At 45.5% G+C, this 24,795-nt stretch overlaps 1 protein-coding gene and 1 non-coding gene across 3 annotated transcripts in view; one reads left to right on the forward strand and one right to left on the reverse strand.

The window, feature by feature from the left end:
- The window catches only part of LOC119950798 (inositol polyphosphate-5-phosphatase A), a 659,385-nt gene that overhangs the window by 455,937 nt on the left and 178,653 nt on the right, over positions 1-24,795 (forward strand). The window lies entirely within an intron of this gene.
- Positions 15,163-15,244, reverse strand: trnas-gcu. The gene has a single exon. It is a non-coding gene; the product is annotated as a tRNA-Ser (tRNA).

A 24,795-nucleotide genomic window follows, 5' to 3' on the forward strand; every position in this document is an offset into this window, starting at 1 on the left:
TATCTGCTTGTAAAAGACTGAATTCCATGTCCATGCCAATTGAGAGTCCCCAAACAATGAAGCAAGACTGAAACTGTTCTCCAGACCACCGTTGCTGTGCAGAATGGATATGTTTTGACTGCATTTGTATGAAACGACAGTGATTGAACCATTGTTGAAGCATAACAAGCCATGTGCAATGTTGGGCCTGATTCCCAGCCTCGTGACAACTGTACTTACCAAAAAATGTTCATGCGGCAGATGGTAAATGATCATTTGGATCCACTCAGGACCAGGGACTGGATTCTCCGACCCCCCCGCCGGGTCAGAGAATCGCCGGGGGAGCGGCGTGAATCCCACCCCTGCCGTCTCCCGAAGTCTCCAGCGTCAGAGATTCGCGATGGGCCGAAGTCCCGCTGCTGTAATGCCGGTTCCGCCGGCGTGAATCAAAACACCTCCCTTACCGGCGGGTCTGGTGGCGCGGACAGGCTCTGGCGTACGGGGGAGGGGGGGCGATCTGGCCCCAGGGGGTATCTCCATGGCGGCCTGGCCCACGATCGGAGCCCACCGATCGGCGGGCAGACCTGTGCCGTGGGGGCACTCTTTTTCTTCCGTGTTGGCCATAGTCTTCACGATGGCCGACGCGGAAGTGACCCCCTCCCCAACGCATGCGCGGGGATGACATCAGCAGCCGCTGACGCTCCGGCGCATGCGCGGACTTTCGGCCGGTGAAATCCCTTCGGCCCCGGCTGGCGTGGCGCCAAAGGCCTTTCCCGCCGACCGGCGGGGCGCCAACCACTCCGACGTGGGCCTAGCCCCTCAAGGTTAGGGCTTGGCCCCTAAAGGTGCGGAGAAATCCGCACCTTTGGGGCGGCCCGACGCCGGAGTGGTTCACGCCACTCCATCCCGCCGGGACCTCCCGCCCCGCCGGGTGGGGGAGAATCCAGCCCCAGGTTCCTCAACTCTTTTGTGTTTTTTTTTAAGTAAAATGGCAATGTTTGGACAACATATATGCTATGTATGCTAAATAGCATGAATTTTAACCTCCACAAACAGGTGGGTTAGGATTGGGTGAGACGCCAACACTTTTAAAATCTCAATTCCCACCCTAATTTGCCCCAACCTGTCCACTTCTTGGTTTAACAGGAGGAGGGGTTGGCAATTTAAATATTTTATGAAGCTGGCGGCCTTAGATTTATCCTGCTTGGTAGGTTTAACGCAGGAAGGCTAAGTTTCCCAGGCTTGAGGAAACACAGTACCTTTAGGGAAACTAGGACAACTTTGGTGAGAAGTAAGTGACTTTCCAGCACTACTTGTTGACCAGGAGGGTTTCTGCTCAACCACGTTCCAATTTACTTTCCCTTGCATCAGAGTTCAAAAGGACACACACATATGCGCGCGCGCACACACAAGCCAACCTCCACCAGGGCAGGACATGTGACCCGGTCCAGGGTCCATCCCATTCAACTGGAAGCCAAGCCTGTCAATCAGACAATTGCCCGGTGAAGAACCTACTGTAAATATCCATTCTGTATTGTTGATCAATTATTTTCGCGTGTAGTTAGAGTGGGAGTCCGGAACCAGGGGTATAATCTTCAAATTAGAGCTAGACCGTGCAAGGGTGAAGTCAGAAGGCACTTCTTCACAGAAAGGGTTATAGAAATCTAGAACTCTCTCCCCGTAAGCCTGTTAAGGCTATAGAGCCAGAGATCAATACTTTCCAACTTGATGAATAGCTGAATATATGACTTGTCATGTTTCAGGATTCTTGATCATTTTTTCTGTTCACAAGAAGGATTTTGCGATTGAGCTATGTTAAAGGGTTGGGTTTTAATGTAAGGCGAATTAACACTGTTTTGAAAGCTGCAGGGCTGGAAGAAATGCATTCAAGTCAAATGGACCGGTTTCTTGACTGCCACTGCTGATGTAGTTGGGGATCATTCTCTCATAGAATCCCTACAGTGCAGGAGGCCATTCGGCCCATCAAGTCGGCCTCAACGCTTTCCCCATAACCTCACCTAACCTTTGGACACCAAGGGGCAATTTACCTAACCTGCACATTTTTGGACTGTGGGAGGAAACCGGAGCACCCGGAGAAAACGTACACAGATTCTGGGAGCGAGTGCAAATTCTACACAGACAACCACCTGAGGCTGGAATTGAACCTGGGAGCTGTGAAGCAGCAGTGCTAACTATCTCACCTTTAATAGCTTAGAATGGCCCCCTTTCAGGAATGAAAAATATTTCCTTTACACCCACCCTCCAAAACAGTGGGATGGCAGGGGTTGAGGGTGGGTAGGGAGAGGCGGAAAGCAGGTTTTAACGACAGGCCTGCTTGCAAATCATTACTAAGGAGAACATTTTACCCAGCGAGTTGGGTAGAATGTGGAACTGTCTACCATGAGGAATAGCTGAGGCGACTTGCATAGGTCCATTTAAGGGAAGCTTGATAAACACACGAGTGTGATGGGGTCAGGAGGCAATATTAAGTGAAGAAAGATAGGAGGAGGCTCATGTAAAGAATAAGTACCTGTTTCTGAGCTATAATTTCTATAAATATGAAGTTAGCATGACCCACCACTGTTTGGGAATACAGGGGAAAAGAATGAACCATGAGTCAGTTCTAAACAATACTCTGCAAGGTGTAGACATCTGGTCCAGATCTAGAAGATAAAAAAAGCCACAGGTCAGTTTTTGCAATTAGAAATTGTCCAGAAAGAGAAGCAACAGCTAAAACAAGTAACCCAACCCACAAAAAGGACAGGCTTCGTGATTTATTACTTTTTCCTATTTTTCTAGCAGGGTAGTGAGACAGACTGAAGTAATTTGGAATTTATGTTGGCTGTTTTTCCTCACATTCAGGCTGTCTGTAAAATAAATGATTTCATCTCACTAAGTGTTTCTCAGACCACCTTTGGAAAGATTGGAGAAGCGCGTGTGAGAACATGTGCAAAAGACACAATATCCAGTACAATTCGCAAGGAGGTTCTATCGTTACACCCACGGTTATGCATCAGGTAACCAGTTTGGACCACATGCAAACACCTGAGTGTATGATGCTTGTATAGGAGTGGCCAGCGTTGCGGTACATGTGGGACTAGCTAAGGTAAACCTAAAAAGTGGAATAATGGTAGCCATGATATGGAGATGCCGGCGTTGGACTGGGGTGAGCACAGTAAGAAGTCTTACAATACCAGGTTAAAGTCCAACATATTTGTTACAAACACATTGTTTGTAACAAACATGTTGGACTTTAACCTGGTGTTGTAAGACTTCTTACTGTGAAATAATGGCTAAAGGACTGAATAAACAGTCAGTATAATTTTTTGCACTTATAAACAAGGTGGAGAATTGTTTTTTTTTCAATATTTCCATAGATAAAAGCACTTAATGTGATTGATATAATTGTCTAAAACATCATGAAAGGCCTATTTCTGAATGAAAATTGAAATAAGGGGCGGGATTTTCCGGCCGTGTTGACCCGGCAACCGGAGAATCCCACAGAGGTCAATGGAGTGCACGGGCGGGATTCTCCGACCCCCCGCCGGGCCGGAGAATTGCCAGGGGGCGGCGTGAATCCCGCACCCGCCGGCTGCCGAATTCTCCGGCGCCAGGGTTTTGGCGGGGGCGGGAATTGCGCCGCGCCGGTCTGTGGTCGCTGGCAGCGGGTCCCTCCGGCGATTCTCCGGCCTGCGATAGTCCGAGCGGCCGCCCGTTTTCGGCCGGTCCCGCTGGCCAAAATTAAACGTGGTACTTACCGTTGGGACGTGGCTCTACAGGCTGGGTCCTCGGTCCTCGGGGGCGCACGGGGGGATCTGGCGCCGGGGGGGTGCCCCCACAGTGGCCTGGCCTGCGATCGGGGCCCACCGATCCCCGGGCGGGCCTGTGCAATTGGTGCACTCTTTCCCTCCGCACCGGCTGCTGTGGATCTCTGCCATGGCCGGTGCGGAGATGAACACCTTGCGCCGCGATGACGCCAGCACACGCTGGCACTCCCACGCATGCGCCAACTCGCGCCGGCCGGCGGAGACCCTTCGGCGGCGGTTGGCGCCAAGCCCCTTCCGCGCCGGTTCGCATGGAGCCATCCCCGCCGGCGCCGGCCTAGCCCCTGAAGGTGCAGAGGATTCCGTACCTTCCGTGCGGCCCGATGCGGACTGGTTCACGCCACTCCTCGGCGCCGGGACTGCCCGCCCCGCCGGGTAGGGGAGAATCCCGCCCACCATGCTACACGGCTCTCCCGTCTCATTCTTGTGGCAGGTGAGGTGGGAGAATCCAGCCCTTGATCATGCTTAAGTTTAACAAAGGGTTCCTGGTGGCATCCTTGGCACTGATGTCTCCATCTTCTGTCTCATATTTACAACAGCCAAGAAAGTAGCAGAAGGGGACCATCTATATTTCAGATGGCTGCATTGAATAGGAGTTCATGACCATTAGTCACTTCTGGTTTCAAAAGACTTGAGCAGTGAAAATTACCAGTATTTCTTTGCATCAGAAGTATCTTAATACTTGTTATCCTTATTGAGAACTTTTCTGCCACATTATCCACTTTATTAACAGACAGTGTGACACTTGTTACTCAGTTTCATTTAATCATAAGAGAAATATTCCGCCTCTCACGGACAACATTGTCATAATTTCCAATGACCAAAATCTGAATCAATTCCTGAACCAATAACCTTAAAGATATTGTCATAAATCAAACAGAGAACAGGACATGAATAAACTGTAGTAATGCGCTCAAGTCACAGTCACTCACCTACGGGCAATGGGCAGCCCATTTGGACAATTGAATTGTGGGAGGTTGTGGTGCAGTAATATTGTCACCGTAGTAGCAATCCAGAGACCCACAGTAAAGCTCTGTTGACTCCGATTCTATTCTCACCACGGCAAATAGTGAACATAGAACATAGAACAGTACAGCACAGAATAGGCCCTTCGCCCTCGATGTTGTGCCGAGCATTGTCCGAAACCAAGATCAAGCTATCCCACTCCCTGTCATTCTAGTGTGCTCCATGTGCCTATCCAATAAATTCAAATTAAATAAAAATCTGGAATTAAGTGATGAGCGGTTGTCGTTAAAACCCTTCCGGTTCACTAATATCCTTCAGAGAAGGAAATCTGTCATCTTTACCTGGTCTGACCTAAGTGACTGGAAGTCCACAACAATTTGGTTGACTCTTAAATGTCCCCTGAAATGGCCTAGGAACCCACTCGATTCAGAGGTAATTAGGGACAGGCATAAACGTTGGGCCAGCCAGCAACACCATCCCATAAATTATTTAAAAAATCAAGTAAGACTACTCACCAGACACTGACTAGAATTTTCACAGTCCATTGAGACCGAATGTGGCTGGGGTTGGAGGCGGCCTCGTGGACCGGGGTGGGGGGAGAGACGGTGGGTCACAGCTGCAGCCTCCGGTGGTCCATTGGAGGGGTTGTCCCTTTACGATGGCGACCTTTTTAATGACCCAGAAATTTTACCCTGTCTCTCGAACTAGCACTAGCAGCCTCTGGGATGGATCTCCATCCGTTCACGGTAGTGGGATTCTCTACTCCCGCTGCAGTGAATGGGAGATTTGGCACAGCACCGAATTCTCCGTCCTCGCTATCGGCGGTAGCGGGGTGGACCCACAACAGATAATCGCGGCCTCTGTCTCAGGAGCCCACTAACCTCCTTTAATTGTGCATCCGAACCACTAATTAGGCAAGTAGTCAAAGATCAGGTCAGGCATCAGACACCAATATGAAGAAATTCACCTGATGTCGGTGGCTTAATCCCAGAACAAAATATTACAGCACAATGTGTCAGAGGGTTAAACTGATTCGCCTGCTCTTTTTCTCTCAGTATTCTGCTGACCTCTGTCGATCAACATTCAAAGGTAATGGAATTTTAATCCAGAAGGTGGCCATTTGGCCCTTGGTGCCAATGCTACCTCTTCAACTGGAGCCATCTAATCGCATAACAATTTTCAAAATATCTTTCCACAGTCTTTCTTTTTCAATTATTTATCCTATTCAATTTAAATGACCCTTTATTCCCTACCTCAGTGGATGCTTGTGGGTGAATCATTCCATTCCCAAATAACTCTCTGCAATAGCATTTCTGATCATTTTACCATCATTCTTCAATTGATAACCCTCGCCCTATGTACCACCACTGTCACCCCCCCCCCAATGAAAAAGCATCATTTATTACGTACCTTCTCAGAACATTTGAAGGGCTCTTTCACCTTCCCTGTTCCAATGGCAGCACAGCCAAACTTTGTAGCCTTTTTTCTGACTGAAACTTTCTATCCTTGACATAATTCTTTTATGCATCATTTTATTCTTTCAGAAGGTTGGTTCTGCACACTCTTGTTTCTAATGGGCAGAGGACATGCATAGCAGAAAATTGGTAGAGCAGTGCTGTATGTGTCCTGTCAAGACTATCTATCCTCTGTGAGAAGTTCTGACTTAGTCAATACATTGAAAAATTGAAGATCACTTTCTTGTTTTTATTTTTAACGCTCCTTGTATAAAACCAGCATCCTATTTGCCTTCTTGTCTGCTTTTCTATGGGGTCTTGTGACGCACTGGGTAGTGTCCCTGCCCTGAGCCAGAAGCTCCGTGTTCAAGTCCCTCTCCAGAACTTGATGTCGAATGAAGATAGATTCATGACGTGGCCAAACAGGTTGAGTGGTCACCTGTAAATCTTTCCAACTTTCCAACAGGTGGTCAGAGCTGTAGAAATTCCCAATCAACCAAGCGATGGAAAGAAAATAAAGCCTCTCATATCATTATCCTAGGTTACAACATTCATGTAAAAGTGTATGTTGCCACAGCAGCTCAAGTGCCTTGGGACTCAGTTGGCTGAGCGGCCATTATGAATCAGCTGGGTACCAACAGCATAGAGTTCGATTCTCCATTCCGGTTGAGATGAATTCAGGATTTATCTCCTTGCTCTTATCTGTGGTGGAGATCTGTGGATCAGACCTGCCTCCGGGCAAAGAATTGAAGATTCTATCTGCTCTCACATCTCCATTCTCGCTGGCGAACCCAGGTCAAAAAATCCCAGCCAAAATCTTGTTTTGTTGATTTTTAAAACTTAAAAAACCATTAGTTTTCCACACAACCACTAATATTTATTTTGTTATTATAGTGACACAGAGTGGAAGGCAGGCATTCCATTCAGAAATGATCATAGTTACACAAATGACATCAAAACTATTCCTCAAATGTAACTGCTGTAGCTCAGTCCAGCCTTTGTTCAGAATTAGGTGTTGGATTATCAGGATTGTTATTTATTGAACATTGTACAAGGTGTCCTTCAGTCAGGAGGGTGCTTAATTAGTATCTCATTTGCATCTAGTTGTTGGTAGTTGTGTTTAGCCCGTGACTTTGAGTCACAGTAGATCTGACATACCTATTGGCTGAAGTAATGCAACCCAGTGATTCTTTAGCAGCACACTGTAATAGTATTGGCAACAAGGACTCAGATACATGGATCTGTTGCAGGCACAAAATCTACACTGCAAACATAGATCAAGTGATGTGATGTGTAAATGCTAGAAACCTCAATGGACTTATGAATTGAAGTTGATTGTCACACCATTGCTATTAATAATATATACATTGAATTGCCTCTACCTTCCTCTTGTTTCTGGGTTCACCTTTATTTTTTGTTGATGAAATATGTTTGATTCAAATAACACAAAGAAAGAATGACTTGCATTTATATAACACATTTCACAACCATTGAACATCTCCAAGTGCTAAAGAAGCAACTCTGAAGTACATTCATTGTTGTGGTGGAGGAAATGTGACGGCTAACACGAGCACAGGAAGCTGCCAAAAACAACAGTGCAATAACAGACAAATAATCTGTTCCAGGAATAAATGTTGTTCCCTACACCAGGGATAACTGGCCTGTTCTTCTCCGGAATAGTGCCCTGCAATCTCTTACAACCCCCAGAGGGCATAGACACGGCCTCAGCTTGAAGATCACATCTAAAAGACAGCACCTCTGACAGTGCAGCACTCCTTCAATAGTTCACTCGAGTGTCAGCATTGACCTTTGTGCCCTAGTCCTGGAGTGTGATTTGAACCCAGAACCTTATGACAGATATGCAAAAGTGCAGCCAACTGAGCCATGGCTGATACTTCAAAAAGGTAAAGAGGGTGGATTTTCATTAGACATAGGCTTTGGTTAGGTGGAGGTGGGAGAGAGTTGAAAGTTGATAGGGGCACAGGTGAAGTTCAAAACAACTCACTGGCATGAATTTCATGCTGGAGTATTTAACTCTGCTGTCTTTTATCCCCGTGACTATGGCTGGGATTTGATAAAGGTATTCAAAATCATGAGGGGTCTGAACAGACTAGATATGGAAGAACTGTTTCCACTGGTGGAAGGATCAAGAATAAGAGAGCACAGATTTAAGGTTATTGGCAAAAGAAGCAATGGAGACATGAGAAGCTTTTTCACGCAGAGTGGTTAAAATCTGGAGTGGTTGCCTGAGAATGTGGTGGAGGCAGGTTCAATCGAGGCATTCAAAAGCGACTTGCATTGTTATCTGAAAAAGAAGAGTGTACAGGGCTACGAGGAGAATGTGGAGAGAGCAGCACGGTGGCACAGTGGTTAGCACTGCTACTTCACAGCACCAGGGACCTGGGTTCAGCCTTGGGTGACTGTTGAGTTGGCACGTTTTTCCCGTGTCTGTGTGGGTTTCCTTCTTGTGCTCCAGTTTCCTCCCACAGTCCAAAGATATGCGGGTTAGGTGGATTGGCCATGCTAAATTGCTCCCAATGTCCAAAGATGGGCAGGTTCGGTGGGGTTACGGGGATAGGGCAGGGAAGTGGACCTAGGTAGAGTGCTCTTTTGGAGGGTCACTGCAGACCAGATGGGCCTTCTGCACTGTAGGGATTCTAAGGAGAAGGGGGGGGGGAGGGGGGGAATTGGCACAAGGGGCCTAGCTCATTTGGAGAGCAGGCACAGACATAATGGGCACAATGGCTTCCCTCTGTGCTGTAACAATTCTGTAATTCATCTACAGGCCCAGTACAGATGTAGATGGAACAGCTAACCTTTGAGCCAAAGATGAGCCAGAGACTATCCGCTGAAACGATGGAGAAAAACGCACAGTGAGGTCACTGAAGTGGATTGTCTCCCGAGTGGGGCAGGGGCCTGGAGTTGAAGGGGCCCATACTTTTCTTGTACAGCTTACAAGAACAATTATGTACCTTGGCATGCCTCGCCTCTATTGCCATCAGACTGTCTTTGGGGGTCCTATTGATGATATAGGACTTTGATTAGTATTTACACATAAGCCTGGGTCTGGGTGTATCCTCCATCACCCAAAATAGCAATGATAACTTAGCAAGAACAGAAATGGACCCACTCCATTTTAATTGCTTCGCTGCTCTGTAAATGTCAAATGGGGAAAATTGAAAACTTTCCAACAATGTAATGAACAGTAATAGTTGCGTAGCAAAAAAGTTGTTAGATGTGGTCAAATATGCATTTTTCTTTCTTAGTGAGATTAGTTTTTTTATAAAACTTTAAGCCAGATTCTCCTGTAAAAACAGTATTGCAACCACTGGAATAGTTCAGAAAATGTATTGTGGGCCTCGGAATGTTGCACATATGCAGTGCCTACATTAGGAGAAGCAGGCATCCGTGGAAATGTTGAGCTTGCAACTCTGCAGTCCTGCTTCTGACTCTGAAATTTTCTCCGAAAGGAATGAGTTGACCAGCAGATAACCATCTCTTTTCCATCAATGGGAATTTAAAGCCAGTTTAAAAGACACTCGGTTTAAAAAGTCAGCTGTATATTATCTACCATCAATGTACAGAGTGCAGGAGCATCACTTCAGGATGCTCTGATGCTAAATTCTGAAATCGTAACTTTTTGGCTTTTGTGCTGTGCAAAATGTCAAATTTACCACACAAAACTGTGGTATCAGCCACACAAAAATCTCCATTAATCAAGTAATAACCAAGAAAGAGGGATAACCCCCTCCTGCTCCTTCGGAGTAAAAAGTAGCAATACCGGAGCTGCGCTTGGAAGTATTTCTGAGCGCCTCACCAAAATTGTTAAAGAATTGTAAAAGTTTAATTGACAGACTAAAGAGCTGTTGGCATTTTCGATGACAGCGCTGTCTCCTTGTAACAAATGGCTCCCCATTTAGGACCTCCCACAATGTACTCGGAGGATTGTCGTTTTTTTTCTCTCACTTTTGGGTCAGAAGTTTTATAATGTATATCATTAGAATGTGACAGCTCCAGATCTGGCAAAATCATTTGTCTTTGAGGAAAGTGGATTTTATGTTGCGCTACTATTGTGGGCTTCATTTGCACAAATCAATTATTCTGACTGATCATCCAGCCACGGATCCGGACCTCCATCATGAACGGTGGCAGGGAGGCATAATAGGAAAGCTCTGTAGAGCAGTGAATAATGGGAAACTCCTTTCATCAGTGCAGCTAACCTTTTGGCAGCCACCAGCAAACTCTATTCTGATCCACTGATAGAGGGGACAATACACTGGGCTCAGTTTGAATGAATGCTGCCACCAACAGTGTAGCCATTCAGGAGGTTTTGGGAACCATCTTTGACCATTGTTTATTATTACTCCTGCCGACAGTAGGAAAGAGAAAGTGAGAGCATCTATGGTGTAAACCTCTTTTTCAGCTTTAATCTCTCTTAAAAGCTATGTAGATCCAGATTTCCAGCTGAGCTACAGTAGCTATGTGATGTCAGATAATCACACAAGAGAAGTTTCAAGCTGGGCTTTTGAATTGCTTATCTGCATGAACTATGGCAGCTTTAACCCCATTCAGAAAGGGACGATTGTCTTTTCTCAAGCCTTTCAACTTACGTGAAACAGTGTTTTAGCACCCAAAGTGCTTCTCGCTCCTGGTGTATACACAAGCAGTTTTAGAAGAGGCAATTTAAGCAGATCTCTATCCTTTCGGCTCCAGCAAAACAGTTTAAAGCCGAGACAACAGAGGAACCAAAAATATTTTATGTCTCGCCTTTGAGTTCCTGCACATGGGTTCCACTGAGCCTTTCGAACATTTTAAAGCCATTTAAAATGCATGAATAATGGTACCGCTGAAGCAAGAGATTATGAACTTGAGATTTCGGAATCACCTGTATATTTGCTCTGCACTTGTTTCATTCTGCATCATAATTCTAGTCGCAGGGTGACCCAGGATACTTGCTTGCTTCGATGTGCCAACCATTGAAACTTCCTGAAATTGTCCTGTGTATTCAGGTCTGTGTAGCTAGATTTCTATAAAGTGACAATACGCTTCTGTTTGCCTTTTGAATGTTCTCTGGCCTAGTTCAACTGCAACATTTTTACATTACAACTGTGAAATCTTGGCATAAAGCAGCTCTTTGTTCCTGCCATTATTGTCTCACAAATATAGTCCATTGTCACATAGCTGAAGTTAATTTGATCAACATTGGGACATTTAACTTTTATGTCTAGTCAAAAGAGCTGTTTCATGCTCATTTTGCGTATTCTAAAGAAATGATTGCCAGAAAAATAATGTTACCATTAACAATTCAAAGCAATTAGTTTCCCAGGGAGAGGCTATGTGATGCACAGGCTGCACACAACAATTCTTTGTCATTTTACGGCTGCTCATCAGTCACCTGTCACCACATTTCAAAGACCCTCCAATCTAAATGTTTCCCTTTTGGCTTTTCCCAGAACTGGTAGCTGAATACGGGAAGAAAAGCTAGTCAGTTTCTAGGCAAAGACACAGGCTGCCTTAAAGATCTAGCTTTCCACCGGCGGTTTTGGGTTGACCATCTAGCCTTGCCACATTCTTAAACCCCCTCCCCCCCACCCCAGCCAGGCTGCCTCCACCACCCAGTAGCTTCAGTGGTTTCGAAAAATGCGAACCCCCTCTTTCTACGTGATAATTAAAGGATTGATTTCAATAATCTATAAATATATAATGGAGAACATTCTGAACATCCAGATTTATTTGCTGAGACAGCGCCGTCATCTAAAATGCCAAAAGAAAGACTTCCTTATGACACAAATTGATGCATCCAAAGGAAGCAGTGGTGTGTGGCAACCATCATGTTGAAGTAAGATTGCATTGAGTAGCTGAGAAAAACTGCAAGCATAATAATAACTTATTGTCACAAGTAGGCTTCAATGAAGTTACTATGAAAAGCCCCCAGATACCACATTCCAGCGCCTGCTCAGGGAAGCTGGTACAGGAATTGAACCCACACTGCTGGCCTTATTCTGCATTACAAGACAACTCTTTAGCCCACTGTGCTAAACAAGCCACTTCAATAAATCATACAAATTTTACACTCCAAGGCCTGTATTTCCAGATGCCAGTCCCACCATTTCACTTACATTGTTTATACTTTTAATAGCGGCTTGGATATCGAGGATATGTTATAGAACATAGAACCTTACAGCGAAGTACAGGCCCTTCGGCCCTCGATGTATGATACTCATCTGCAAGATACTTGTTTCACGTTCACAAACTTTGGAGTTAATTGTCTGTCCCTGTTAGATGCTTTATTTGGTGAAGAAAACAAATTTGAAATGTCAGAATAAAATCAAATCAATTTGCTTAAAATGCTGTGATGTTAGTGAAGGTAGAGGGTTGATTTGACTCAGTTGACTGGATAGCTGGTGTGTGATGCAAAGCGAGGCCAACAGTGCAGGTTCAATTCCCAAACAGGCTTAGGTTATTCATGAAGACCCCGCCTTCTCAACCTCACCCCTCGCCTGAGATGTGGTGATCCTCTGGTTCAATCACCACCAGCCAGCTCTTCCCTCAAAGGGGAAAGCTATCTATGGTCACCTGGGAGTATGGCAATTTTAAACTGGTGGTGACTTTGGACAAAACAGGATTTGAAATTCTGGTTTTGTCAAGTATGGCATAATGGGTGAGAGCGATTTGATCTGGTCAGAACCGGATTCACAGGGTTTTCACTCCTCGGAATAAATTGCGACATGTATGATGTGGAGATAGACTTTTTAGGCCCACTGCTGATCGACTCTGGGGGCATGTCAGGGGGAGTTCCCAGGTTATCCTAGGAGTTCTGCCCATTTTGGGCATTTTAGGCTCAGCAGTCTATGTGAGGCTCCACACAACTTGAATCACACAATTACTTCTCTGAGCAGCTGCTCCATATTTCTGACGGAAAGTACTAAACACAACATAGAACATAGAACAGTACAGCACAGAACAGGCCCTTCGGCCCTCAATGTTGTGCCGAGCCATGATCACCCTACTCAAACCCACGTATCCACCCTATACCCGTAACCCAACAACCCCCCCCCCCCCTTAACCTTACTTTTATTAGGACACTACGGGCAATTTAGCATGGCCAATCCACCTAATCCACCTAACCCGCACATCTTTGGACTGTGGGAGGAAACCGGAGCACCCGGAGGAAACCCACGCACACAGGGGGAGGACGTGCAGACTCCACACAGACAGTGACCCAGCCGGGAATCGAACCTGGGACCCTGGAGCTGTGAAGCATTGATGCTAACCACCATGCTACCCTGCTGCCCCATCAAAGCCACATCATGTTTTTCTTTGGGCAGTTCTCAGCCTAGGCTTCCACTTTCAGTGTTCTCTGAGCAGGATAAGTGATTCTATTGCACTGCTACACCCACCACCCCATCCCTTGACCAATGACACAGCAAAGAGGTGGGCAGAAATCCTTACCCACCAAGTTCCTTCCCCCCCCCCTCCTCAAAACGTGGAGTGGAAATGTTTAGCCTAATGTGCTTGCTGAGGGTTACTTTGGGTTATTGGGATATTATCACTGCCCAATGGAGGGTTGTTAGGTTGAGGGGGGGGGTGTAAAATTCCCCGGATGGGATTCTCACTGGAATCCCGCCTGGCCTGACCTCTCAGTAATTTTACGCCGCTGTGAGCAAGGCTTTGGCCTGCCGACCTGCCCTGGCCCAGTTAAAACCCATAAATGGCCAATTATTCACCACTTAAGGGCTGTCCACCATCCTCGTCCCTATTTAACATCAGACAACTGCATCCACCCCCTCTTACCCCTCTTCCCCAGCCTCTCCCCCACTTTCGGGTCTGGTAGCCATAGACCTCCTACCCCCCACTGCTTCCTTGCAAAACCCCAATTACACTGTCCATCGACCCACAAATTCTCTCCTACCCTCTCCGTCCTGCCTACCCTCCCCGCCCTGAAACCAAAACTTTGGAGGTTTGTGGATTCCCAGAACTTAGGCTCTGGGGATTGATTACCCATTGCAGTGTATGCCGCCGCATGGCTCTCTTAAGACGGGATGTCCTCCTGAACGAGGAACAGAAGTCCCAGCTCCAGCCAATTAACGCTCGTTGGAACATATCCCTGCCGACTCTTCGAATGGCAGCAAGGGGAATCTCGCCATCCTCACAAATTCTAAAAGCCCACATCTTTGGTATGCACGAAACTTGAATTAATGGTGGTAACTATGAAATGGTGAAATATTTTGAGATGGATAACCAAACGGCTACCACAATCAGACAGTTGTTGCTGAATGTTACCATAATCTGAACACAGCCTCCAAGCTGAACACTTACAGAATTCACGGAGGTGGGGCAATGGAAGGACAGCAAACTGGCTCGCGGGACGGCGCTAATTTCTATATTTTGATTAGGCTGGCAGCCTCAGATTTAACCCTTTTTCATCGGTTTTACATTGGGAGGCTGGGCATTCCGAGCATCAGGAAAACCGACAGCAGATGTGAGGCAAGGTCAGCTTCAGGGGAAAGGTAAGAGCCTTCACAAAAGGGCAAATGATTCAGTAGAGTGGAATTGCTACATCCTGTTCATCGAACATCCTCCTCCCAAATCAGACCTCCTCCTCACCCCCAACCATATAAAGGCACAATGGGGTGACAGGATTCAGACCACCCCAGGTCAGAAATCATTCCCGCTTTGGCCTTTGGCCTGCTACAGATTGCTCCTACGCACGTGGAAACCAAACCTATCAATCTAGCTAACTTTCAAGTGGCGATCCTATCAAGGACAAAAGATGCACACTGAGGTGTTAAAATTCCACAGCATCTGGGGAAACCAGAAGTCCAAGTTTCTTATCCAAAACTCCCTTCACCCTCTTCTCTCTCTGACATCCCCTAACTAAATAACCAGACCAGTTAATCTTTAGACTAAGGCTTTTATATTCAGAATGGATGAAAGATCGACGAGGATGGTATTCGAACGCACGCATGCAGAGCACAACGGATTAGCAGTCCATCGCCTTAACCACTCGGCCACCTCATCGCTAGGCTTCTACATTCAGCACCTGAGCTCTGAAACCTGCCTAACAGAATAAGGTACACACAATGGACCCATCCATAATATGATGTGGATGGAAATCTAAACTGAGCGTCAGTGGGTTTCAAGTAGGTGGGATCAATGGGGAGCATCAAACTCTGCTCCATCAATGCCCCACCTCCCGCCCTCAATGTCATCAAATTGAGGCCGGGTTATTTTAATCTCCTGACCTCATTTGCGTTCCATTAAGCAATCGCCCACTCAAAATGCTTTGGTTGAGCCATAATTGAAGTATGTTTTTGTTTCATATTAATAATAAATGCAGAATTTTAATAATTCTCTAATAGCTGTCAAACACAGTCATACTCACTTAAAGGCTATGACTGTTTACGAGTTCTCAGCACTCATAAGCTGCTAACCCTTAATTGTGAATATTATCAATATTGTAGCTGCGTTATTGAAGAGATAGTTCTTTATATAATTACAGCTATGCGTTACAACATTAAAACAGTTGGTCTATTGTGAAAAAAGTGTTCACCTCACAGTCCTGGCTCGGCAACAACTTGGGTGCTATAGTTGACTTTGGTCCCCCTGAATTAAGGAGGGGATGAGTCAGGGTTTCCACGAGATTGACAAATAATCTTCACTAAGACGAGGGGGGAATTAGACTGGATAGTGCCAGTTTGGATGCTACAGGTGCTGCTGAGGCATCGACAAGCATACTGATTGACAAGGGCCACCTGCTGAACATGTGGCTGTAGATTGTGGTGTGGAGCTCACGCAAATGTCCGCAGCATACATGCACTGAACGTCATGTTGCTACTCAAAATGTGACAACACTGCCTGTCCTGGTGTGGAGGAGCACTGTAGCACTTGGCAGAACAAGTGTCAAGAGTTGTGGTGGTCTGCTGCGTTTTGCTCAATCTGACTGTTGTGTGGCGATAGTCCTTGCTATATAGTGAGCAGCTGAGGAACGAAGAGAGGAGTTGTCAACCTAAACGGCGCCGTTCTCCCTGGGCTGTCTGTGAAGAACTAACTTGAGCATAATACCAGTAACTGCGATCTCAACTTCCATTCACCAACAGTCTCAACCCTTACCTTCCATGAGAGTCATTGACAATGCAGTACGGAGTCCCCCCCCCCCCCCCCCCCCCCCCCGGCCCATCCACCCGCACTGGCGAGTTCTTTCAATCCCACCAGATCAATGGCAATTTTGAATGTCTCACTGGCCTTGCTGCTGGGGAACCCAATGCAGGAGGTCAACTTTGGCCTCAAACAGGTGTGATCCAGATCCCACTGGGTGCAGCGGGTCGTGTGCATTGCCCGCGGCTCTTCGCCTGACGTGAAACTCGTTTTGGACCTCTCCTAGTATATACCTGGGCCGGCGTAGTGGGATCGCTGCCGGGCGTTGCGTTGCGCAGTGGAACAATCACGCCCAAAGGCTGTTTTTCGAACAGTCAAGCATCATCCAGTTGGGTAATGAGTCTTTCTGCTTTCCAATTGGCATGGAGAGGCAGTACATCACAAGGATGGATGTGGTGTGGGGGTAAGTCATGTGATGAAACCTACAAGAATAGATTTTTAAAAAAAATATTTTTATTCTCCTTTTTCACAATATTTCTCCTGAATTTACACCCAACAATAATCAATAACCAACAACAAATATCTCAAACCCCATAACAGTAACAATGATCCCATCCTCCCACCATGCCCAGACATCAGCCCGCATGTTAACATAAACAAATGACAAAGAAAAAAAAGGAATCAGGGATTACCCAAAGCCATCTTCAACATACACAGCCCCCCTCCTCCCGCACCCCACCCACCCTTCCCACACCCCCAACTAATGTTCGATGTTATCCAGTTCTTGAAAGTGCATAATAAATAGTGCCCATAACTTGTAGAATCTACAAGAATAGATTTAATCACGGATGGCAACCCTAGCTGCAATCGAAGTTGTGATAACAGTTATCAGATGCTGTCTCATGGTGGGGTCCACAAGGATATGGATGGAGTTGGCCACCTGTTCTGTGCCGGAAAGGGTTGGTTCCAAGCTCTGGGAAAACACTGTGCCGGTTGGTGCTGGACTCCACAGTGTTCCTCAGCATTAACTGCAGACTTCCTAATGTTACGAGCCTTTTGTACATGCCCATCACTGTTCACCTGTGGGCTTCTCCATCTAAGTCGCCATCTTGAATCCTCTGCGTCAAACCCCATATGTAACCTGGCCCTCTGGTGAGCTGGTACCTGTACTTCCTTTAGCCCTGTTCTGGCTGCAATGCTTCTGCCCATCCTCGCCACATACAGATCCCACCTCTAATCTAGCTTCTACAATATAGTCAGTATCTGAGCTGATAGCTGCGAGTGTGAAACCTGACTGTGGGCTCATCATCACCTTCTTCTTGGTGTTCCGCCGCTGCCTGACAAGGTTGTACCCAAAAAGCGAAATGGACAAAAGTAAGGCTGGTGTGTGAGAGAGTAGGGGTGGAGGGGTGGGGGGAGTGAGGGGTGGGAATTAAGAGCTGCATGCTTATACTACCTACATATTGTAAATCCCAAGACAACGTTGAATAAACGGAAAGTGGATGTGGGATGGTGAAATAATGATACTATCAGCTATGATCAGTGCAGTGATGACCAGTACCATCTCTTCCATGAGGGTCAGTATATGGAGATGCTCCTAGCCCCTTAGCGCAAACTTGAGGCCTCTAGTTGTGTACCACATTGTCCTGAAAAGGAGAGGGAAATGCGTCAGTGAGCATGTTTTGGATGATTTATGGTTCATAGTTGAACGCGCTGCGAGATGTTGGTGTATGTCTTGCAGTATTGTGAAGATTGTGAGGGTCCCAGGAGCACATGAATGGGACATGTGAGTCCTGATTGATCGAGGTTGTTGGTAGATGAGTGATGAGAGTGTGGTGATTTGAGCAGTGACTGAGGGTACTGCAGCAGTGGGTAGTTTATGGCATTTGAAGATGCATTCACTGACATTGAGCTCTCATGTGAGGTTATTGAACTTTTGGTGTCACTGCATCCAAATCCTCGAGGCTTGACTCCTGGTCTTGATCTCCATGGCTATTTGCTCCCATTGCCTTTGACCTTTTTTCTGAAGAGTCTCCTTCCCTCTTTCAGCTGCAGGACAGGACATTTCTCCGGTACACTGCGATAAGGGGCCAGTCATTTTTGTTTAACTTGGACAAAGTTTGAGATTTACGACACTTGATAAGCAAATAAAGCATCAAGATTCCACAGGTTTTGAAAAAACAAAAATAAATGTTACTGTACATGGTCAGAAATATCAACAAATTTACAATATCTATCTCATACCCTTAACATTCAGGGTTAATATGAGTCAGATCTGAATTAATAGGCAAACTGTTGAACACACCACACTGCACAATAAATGGCACATGCAAGTCAAGATATATTCCACGGATTTCTCAACCAACCTAATGTCAATAAATAATAATAATCACTTATTGTCACAAGTAGGCTTCAATAAAGTTACTGTGAAAAGCCCCTAGTCACCACATTCTGACACCCGTTCGGGGAGGCTGGTTCGGGAATTGAACCCGCACTGCTGCCTTGTTCTTCAATACAAGTCAGCTATTTAGCCCAATGTGCTAAACTAGCCCCTCAAGTCAACCAATATCATTGCAACTCTGTGTCCCTCACAAGGGATTCCAGTCTTCACCCTTCAAAATCACACCTTGTAATTCTCTCCAAAGGTTGCTCCAACTCGGAAGGCATCAACGTCCGCCCACCTCACAGGGACTCAATCCTGTCTCCCAAAACTCTGGTCCCCTGGATTCCCGAGACTGTATTCCAGGACTAACTCACAAGCACGTCTGCTTTCCAGGACTAACTCACAAGCACGTCTGCTTTCCAGGACTAACTCACAAGCACGTCTGCTTTCCAGGACTAACTCACAAGCACGTCTGCTTTCCAGGACTAACTCACTACGTCTGCATTCCAGGACTAACTCACAAGCACGTCTGCATTCCAAGACTAACTCACAAGCACGTCTGCATTCCAGGACTAACTCACAAGCACGTCTGCTTTCCAAGACTAACTCACAAGCACGTCCACTTTCCAGGACTAACTCACAAGCACGTCTGCATTCCAGGACTAACTCACAAGCACGTCTGCTTTCCAAGACTAACTCACAAGCACGTCTGCTTTCCAAGACTAACTCACAAGCACGTCTGCTTTCCAAGACTAACTCACAAGCACGTCTGCTTTCCAAGACTAACTCACAAGCACGTCCGCTTTCCAAGACTAACTCACAAGCACGTCCACTTTCCAGGACTAACTCACAAGCACGTCTGCATTCCAGGACTAACTCACAAGCACGTCTGCATTCCAGGACTAACTCACAAGCACGTCTGCTTTCCAAGACTAACTCACAAGCACGTCTGCTTTCCAAGACTAACTCACAAGCACGTCTGCATTCCAAGACTAACTCACAAGCACGTCTGCTTTCCAAGACTAACTCACAAGCACGGCTATATTCCAGGACTAACTCACAAGCACGGCTATATTCCAGGACTAACTCACAAGCACGTCTGCATTCCAGGACTAACTCACAAGCACGTCTGCATTCCAGGACTAACTCACAAGCAGCTTTAACTCTTTGTTCGCTCAGAGCAAAGCATTGCTGCTCCAAAGGCTTCACCCCAATGACCGATAGTATGGTGTCAGTAAACTTCTGCTGCCTCTTTAGATCTTCAGGGCTTCTCCCAAAGCCCCATTACTTGAAGTCTGCCAGCAGTTGATCATTTTATTCTTGCAGCCTCTTTCTCTGATTCTCTCTCTTCATAACTTGGACCTTTCCCTGGCTCCTCTCTCTGCCCAGAATTCTTCTTCAATAATGATGCACCATATCTCAGTCACACGATTGGGGTTTTTGCAATGCTTTCTTTTCACATGAGCCCACTGCACCCATTTTCAGTCCGACAAGACTCCCAAATACCCGTGCACTACCTGCCCCCGGTCCCTGCATGAGCAGAAATTCCCAAGGCCTGTCGGGACTTGAGGTTCCTGGTGCCTAGCTCACCGATAAGGTAAGATGAGGTCTCGTAACGTTCTTTCTCCACCAACACTGCAGTGCCCAAACAACGTATTCTCCCATTTTGCCCAAGTCCCATGCCGATTTTTGGGGATTGTCCAATTTAGTTTCCACTTCTCAAAATGTGGGTGGACCCCACTAAAGTGGGTGGACTGAGAGAATCACACAGGGGATTGTGCATCCAACCCGCAGTGCTGGGATATGTGTTGCACTTTTATTTTAGGACAAGAAGGGCCTGACAGTGGAAATGCATCTGCTGGTGGCAGGAAGGATGATTAATGGGCCACTTTAGAACAATTTTCTGAGAGATACCAGGATTTAATGGTGACCCAGGGATTTAACCTGACTCACATGGGATCACCGCTGCCCACAGATACCGCCTAGTATACCTTCCGGTCTATGGGATAGGAAGGGGATGTGAGAGGAATTCCCTTATTTGCAGATACTCAGTGCCTGAAGACAGGGAAGAGGAGGAGCTGTTGATGCCGCCCCCCTCGCTCCCCTTCCCTGGCATCAAACTGCCTTCCTTCCACAGCCAGCGAACCCACGCTGCAACCCCCACCCCGCCCTACTTATCACTCTCTGGAGGTCCAGTAATGACCCTTGCTGATGGCATCAGTGTTTTATTCGCAGCAGCCACCTCTCACGGTGGTGCTGCCAGCAATGAAGAGCTGGGATTTCTCCCCTAATTCCAGGCTCAACACTGTCCAGGTGAATGACTGGCTGCATAGAAATAGTCTTGGCCCTTCGGTGGAAAGGCCTTCCACTGGTTCTCCAACTAGTGTTCCAAGGCCCCCGTCACGCAATTAAATTCCACCCTATGGGGACACGGGCATTTTAATCATGACTGTTCTGACACTGAGTACAGCCACACAGCACCAATGGCTGCTTGGGTGTGGTACCAGAGGGACACCAGTCATTGTGAACCCAATCTTCTGCGCAAGTGCTTTCATGTGAGAAGGAGGGAGAAAAAAAGAAAACTGGAGGGAAGAATGTTTATTTCATACCTGGGCTGCTTGAAGAAGTTCCTTAAATGTCAAAATCGAACAGTCAGACAGGGTGTGATAACCGGAAGCAAACATCCTATTTGCTGTGGTTATCTGAGATATCTGCATGGTGGTTCAATAGAGTAAATAATTCCGTGGGTCTATGTGGGTAACCTGCTATCCCATCACTGTAGCAAGGCCGGGCTCATGCTTAAAATGCAGATTATTTAATTTCGGAAGGTCAACCACACTATTTTCTCTGATAGTTTTTTGTGCTTATCAGGGTGATGTGGGTTAACCTCAGGAAATTAAGCATTTCTCTATTTCAGATGATAGACGTGAGGGTCAGGCCTACCAGGTCAGAGCTACCTCAGCCAGCTGAAAATTAAACTTCTCTCTCTGTTCTTCCTGCTGCAATAAGTTCAAGTCCAAAGAAGCTTCCCTGCGTGCACCAGTGCGAAATCTCCCATTTCCTTTTACATCAGTTAAAGTTGTGGCTTCTTCAAGTGAGATTGCAAACTTATTGCTGATTAGCGGTAACCCGTTGACAGATTGCCTTGTGCGCAGTATGAATTGGGTTGTGACTGCCCAAGCTCATCTTTTCTTGGACCTTCCCCCCGTGAGCAGATCTTCGTCCCTTCATTCCATGGGTAGATTGGGAATATTTGGAAAATCTCTCAGAAGCTTTGTTTTGTTAGTTGCCCTTCACCAACCCCCCACCCCTCCCGCCCCCATCCCATTAGTTAGCCTTCCTAAGTTGCTTAAGGTTTTTATTGTCCATTTACTTCTGCAAACTCCGTGCTTGCCACTGGCATTGCAATCATCAAGTTTTTCCATTACCCTTTGCAACCTGTGACAGGAAGGGATGTATTTCTAAAAAATGAGATTGACACTGGACCAGCCGTGAAAGTGCTTTCTTAAACTGGAAAATAAAATCTCGTCATTTTATGTGACCCAAAGGAAGTGATTTACTGACAAAATAATTTTCCCTTTTACAGCTATAATACTTCTGTGTATAATTAGAAAGTTTTTATAAGCCATTAATTCACTCTGCGGGAGGAGGAAATCTCTCAGGAGCCAACAGGTTAAACTTTTATATGTAAACTTGTAACCATTAGATCTTGAAAAGATCCCTCTTTGCCAAGTGGATTGCTCCAGTTGACAGTTGCTGTGAGATTATGCAGCCCACAGCTGCTTGATGGTCCGATCAACTGGCAGCTATCAACAATTAAATATTGTCTTTCTGTGCAAGTAAACATCACACTTGATTGGCCAGGAGTGACGCGATGTTATTTGGTTTTATTTATTTGAAAACCTCTTAAAACAAGCTTGGCCCTATTTAGTCTCAATGGCCAATTTACAAAGGTCCCTGGCAGCCACACAAATGACACTGAGAACACCACAGAAAATGCATTCTTTGTTAGTGCATTTTTAGTTATTTAAAAGATAACGGTGAATGGCTCTATTAAAAGACGAAACTGAAGGCAGAGATTTTCCCTCAAAAGGGACAGAATTGCAAAGCTGAGAATCTCGAAAGAATCTTGAAACTTTGCAGCGATTGTATTCAGCAACTTCATCTGCATTCGTTTTCAACAGAAGTTTAGTTTTCTTGTTCTGGCAAATGATCATTGAGGTTTACGTTCACTCCGTTAATGCCCACATTGTGATTATATTTATCGCTGTTGATTAAGATGTTAGAAGTTGTTCAGGTCCTCTTGGGTTACCTTCTATCATAGAAATAGATAGCAATTGAGCATTTTGTTTTTGAAAATAATTATATGGAGAAATGATGAGTTATGTTTTGTTTCATATTGGATCATGGTCTTAGTTGCTTGATGTTCCATTATATAATGCATGGCTGAAGTCCTGAGATGTTACACACCATACAGTGTGAAAAATTATAAATACTTTGGAAAGCAAGAGATAAAACATACACATTATCTTACTAATGATTAAATAATTGTTGCAATTTATCACATGAGTCAGCACATGTTACACCCTTACTGCATTTACAACTAGAATCACTTACTTGGGAAGTCGGGAAAAAATCCATGTATAGATTATAAATTCACTTCCTTTCTGGGTGAGATGTGTAAAGTATTTGGATAGGATTTTCAATGTTCTCCAGATTTTCTCCTCCATTCATCATTTAAATTATACTCCCACTTTGCTTCACAATCTGGCAAAATCTGAAGAAATATATATCCCACCTCCCCCAATCCCATTTTCTGAGCTGTGTTGCTCTTGTGTTTACTGTGCCAGTTGGAAGTGTGTGCGAATGCCTGGCTTTCAAGGTTTTGCCAAGGGTGGGGGGGGGGGATGGTGGTGGAGAGGAATCTCACCAGCAGCCAAGTGTTTTCGTTATTGCACAATATCATTGACCTTCAAATGGAGGAGAGAAAAAGGACATTTTACCCTTATAGAGTGGCTACAAAAGCTTTTCCAAATAACATTTGTCAGGCTAAACAACCTGGGCAAAGTGATTGAAAAATACAATCTGAGCAGCACTTCGCAGTCTGTAACTCATGTGAAATTAGGCATATTAATTTTGCTATGGAAGTGTGACAAAAACTTGACCTTCACCTGAATTTTGTAATGATTGTATTGACTGGGGGGAAAATGCGTAAATGTACCCTAAATTAATACTCTGGGGCACTCACACAAAATCAAGCTCTTTCTGGGTTAACAGATTTCCAGAAGAGTTTTAACGTGGAATACGTCAGTTTGACTAGATCGAAAAAGGCAGGAGACAAACTGATATGTTTCAAATATTTAAACAGATGGGAGCCCAGAGGACAAAATTTAATTTAGTTGAACCTCAGGGCGGAGAATGGGGTCCCGGTTGTTTGTTGAGATTTGTTCCCCTAATCACTTCACTTCAATAAAATGCATAAGGCTCCTTTTCGATATTAATTATCTGAATTTTTTACAAGTGTAATAGAGTTTATTACAAGATTTATAAATCTTCAAAATGCTAAATAGGAATACTTTAGTCTGATTTTGATGCACTACAAAAAAATGACAAACTGATTCTAATGAATAGCTTTTATTTCCACCTATGTTTAGATGAACCCTGTGATTTATGGCATGAAAGCACAGTAAAACTGTACTGGCCTCAGTGCATGGTGGATTTATATCTGAAGTAATAATTGAAGTCATGGCTTGTTAATATAGTGGCACAAAAACCACTGGCATCAAACACTGTTTTAGTCTAATTTCATATGGCAAATACGAGCAGAAGTCTAGGGTTAATAGTTTCATGTTCAATCATAGCTTGTAAGATTCAAGGTGAAAAGTTGAGGATGTGGTGGTGAATCTGGCCTTTGCTTCAGCATCTGGAATGGTAATGTAGCAACAGCCGAGCTGTTCCTATGACTGTAATCCAAATACTGCATAATACGCAATTGGTTAGAAGCACAAAAGATGCACTACCCCACAAAATGCATGTCCCCGAATTTAATCATTCTTGTAAAATAAAGAAGGAAGTTGTGTTGTGGATTGTG

Source organism: Scyliorhinus canicula, chromosome 16 (genome assembly GCF_902713615.1).
Source record: "Scyliorhinus canicula chromosome 16, sScyCan1.1, whole genome shotgun sequence".
In the NCBI taxonomy this organism is placed as follows: Eukaryota; Metazoa; Chordata; class Chondrichthyes; order Carcharhiniformes; family Scyliorhinidae; genus Scyliorhinus; species Scyliorhinus canicula.